The sequence below is a fragment of the Mustela lutreola genome, chromosome 15 (genome assembly GCF_030435805.1).
Source record: "Mustela lutreola isolate mMusLut2 chromosome 15, mMusLut2.pri, whole genome shotgun sequence".
NCBI classification, from domain to species: Eukaryota; Metazoa; Chordata; class Mammalia; order Carnivora; family Mustelidae; genus Mustela; species Mustela lutreola.
Window position 1 is genome coordinate 66,288,346 of NC_081304.1, and position 3,299 is coordinate 66,291,644.

Sequence of the window (3,299 nt, forward strand, 5' to 3'; positions counted from 1 at the left end):
AAAACTTCCAAACTCTTTTTTTTCTGAGGCCAGCATCACCTTCATCCCAAAACCAGACAAGGATCCCATCAAAAAAGAGAACTACAGACCAATATCCTTGATGAACACGGATGCAAAAATTCTCACCAAAATACTAGCCAATAAGATTCAACAGTACATTAAAAGGATTACTCACCACGACCAAGTGGGATTTATTCCAGGGCTACAAGGTTGGTTTAACATCTGCAAATCAATCAATGTGATACAACACATCAATAAAAGAAAGAACAAGAACCATATGATACTCTCCATAGATGCTGAAAAAGCATTTGGCAATGTGCAGTGTCCCTTCCTGATTAAAACTCTTCAAAGTGTAGGGATAGAGGGCACATATTATCAATATTATCAAAGCCATCTATGAAAACCCCACTGCAAATATCATTCTCAATGGAGAAAAACTGAATACTTTTCCGCTGAGGTCAGGAACACGGCAGGGATGTCCGTTATCACCACTGCTATTCAACATCGTACTAGAAGTCCTAGCCTCAGCAATCAGACAACAAAAAGAAATTAAAGGCATCCAAACTTTGCCAAATTGGCAAAAGAGAAGTCAAACTATCCCTGTTTGCAGACGATATGCCACTGTATGTGGAAAGCTTAAAGGACTTCACTCCAAATCTGCTATAAATTGCATAGGAATTCTGTAAAGTGTCAGGATATAAATCAATGAACAGAAATTGGTTGCATTTTTTTATACCAACAAGACTGAAGAAATAGAAATTAAGGAGTGAATCCCATTTACAATTGCACTCAAAACCCTAAGATACCTAGGAATAAACCTAATCAAAGAGAAAAAGAATCTATACTCAGAAAACTCTAAAGTACTCATGAAAGAAATTGAAGAAGACACAAAGAAATGGAAAAATGTTCCATGCTCCTGTATTGGAAGAACAAATATTGTGAAAATGTCTATGCTACCTAAAGCAATCTACACATTTAATGCAATCCCTATCAAAAATCCCATCCGTTTTTTTCAAAGAAATGGGACAAATCATCCTAAAATATATATGGAACCAGAAAATATCTCGAATAGCCCGAGGAATATTGAAAAAGAAAGCCAAAGTTGTTGGCATCACAATTCCAGACTTCAAGCTCTATTACAAAGTTGTCATCATCAAGATAGTAGGGAACTGTCCCCAAAACAGACATAGATCAATGGAACAGAATAGAGAGCCCAGAAATACACCCTCAACTCTATGGTCAACTAGTCTTCAACAAAGCAGGAAGGAATGTCCTATGGAAAAGAGACAGCCTCTTCAACAAATGGTGTTGGGAAAATTGAACAGCCACATGCAGAAACATGAAGTTGGACCATTTCCTTACACCATACATGAAAATAGACTGGAAATGGATGAAGAAGCATAATGTGAGAAAGGAATCCATCAAAATCCTTGAGGAGAGAACAGGTAGCAACCTCTTTGACCTCAGCAGCAGCAACTTCTGCCTAGGAACATCACCAAAGGCAAGGGAAGCAAGGGCAAGAATGAACTATTGGGATTTCATCAGATCAAAAAGCTTTTGCACAGCAAAGGAAACAGTTAACAAAGCCAAAAGATGACTGTCAGAAGTTATCTGGGAGAAGATATTTGCAAATGACATACCAGATAAAGGGCCAGTATCTATCCAAAATCTATAAAGAGCTTATCAAACTCAACACCCTAAGAACAAATAATCCAATGAAGAAATGGGCAGAGGACATGAACAGACATTTCTGCAAAGAATTCATCCAAATGGCCAACAGACACATGAAAAAATGCTCCACATCACTCGGCATCAGGGAAATACAAATCAAAACCAGAATGAGATACCACCTCACACCTTTCAGAATGGCTAAAATGAACAAGTCAGTCAATGACAGATGCTGGCGAGGATGTGGAGAAAGGGCAACCCTCCTACACTGTACGTGGGAATGCAAGCTGGTGAAACCACTCTGGAAAACAGCGTGGAGGTGCCTCAAAAAGCTGAAAATAGAACTAGCCTATGACCCAGTGATTGTAGTACTGGGTATATACCCTAAAGATACAAACGTGGCATTCTGAAGGGGCACATGCACCCAAATGTTTATAGCAGCAATGTCCACAATAGTTAAACTATGGAAGGAACCTAAATGTCCTTCAACAGATGAATCAATAAAAAGATGTGGTATATATGTACAATGGGATACTATGCAGCCATCAAAAGAAATGAAATCCTGCTATTTGTGATGACGTGGATGGAACTAGAGGGTATTATGCTTGGCGAAATAAATCAATCTCAGAAAGACAACTATCATATGATCTCCCTGATATGATGAAGTGGAGATGCAACATAGGCGGTTTCGGGCGTACGAAAAGAAAAATAAAAGAAGATGGGATTGGGAGGGAGACAAAGCATAAAAGACTGAATCTCACAAAACAGACTGAGGGTTGCTGGGGGGAGGTGTGTTGGGAGAGGATGGTGGGGGTATGGACATTGGGGAGGGCAGGTGCTATGGTGAGTGATGGTGAGTGCTGTGAAATGTGTAAACCTGGTGATTCACAGACCTGTACCCCTAGGGATAATTACACATTATATGTTTATAAAAAATTTAAAAAAATAATTTAAAAAATCCATTAAAGAAAAAACACATATTGCAAATCTCATATTCAATCAAAAAAGTTTGAAAGTTTTCCCCTTAAAGATCAGAAAAAAGACAAATGTGTCCACTTTCACTACTCTCATTTGACATAGTACTGGATGTCCTAGCCAGAGAAAAAAGGAACACAAAGAAATAAAAGACTAAAAAAAAAAAAAAAAAGGAAGAAGTAAAATTTTCTCTTTTTGGATAACATGAACTTACATGTAAAAGAATCCTAAAAAATTCACAAAAAATTTTGAATTAACAAATTTTGTAAAGCTGCCAAATACAAGATCAATATATAAAACACAAGAATTTTGTTTTGTTTCGGTTTTTTTTTTTAATATGGAATGCTTCCCAGTTTTTCATGTCATCCTTGTTCAGTGATCAAGCTAATCTTCTCTGCATCATTCCAATTTTAGTATATGTGCTGCCAAAGTAAGCACAAGACAGGAGCATTTTAACACTCTAATGATGAACTGTCTGAAAAAATAAAGAGAACAATCTAATTCACACTAGCATCAAAACTAATAAAATACTTAGGAAAAGATTTAACTAAGAAGATGAAAGATCTGTACCCCATAAACTATGACATTGATAAAGAAATTGAAGGAGACACAAATGGAAAGATAGCTCATATTTATGAATGGTAAGAATTAACATT

General features: G+C 36.9%; 1 non-coding gene across 1 annotated transcript; it reads right to left on the bottom strand.

Moving 5' to 3' along the window:
• Nucleotides 1–2,974: 2,974 nt before the first annotated feature.
• Nucleotides 2,975–3,081, bottom strand: LOC131817162 (U6 spliceosomal RNA). The gene has a single exon (XR_009348370.1). It is a non-coding gene; the product is annotated as a U6 spliceosomal RNA (small nuclear RNA).
• Between the last annotated feature and the right edge of the window lie 218 nt (nucleotides 3,082–3,299).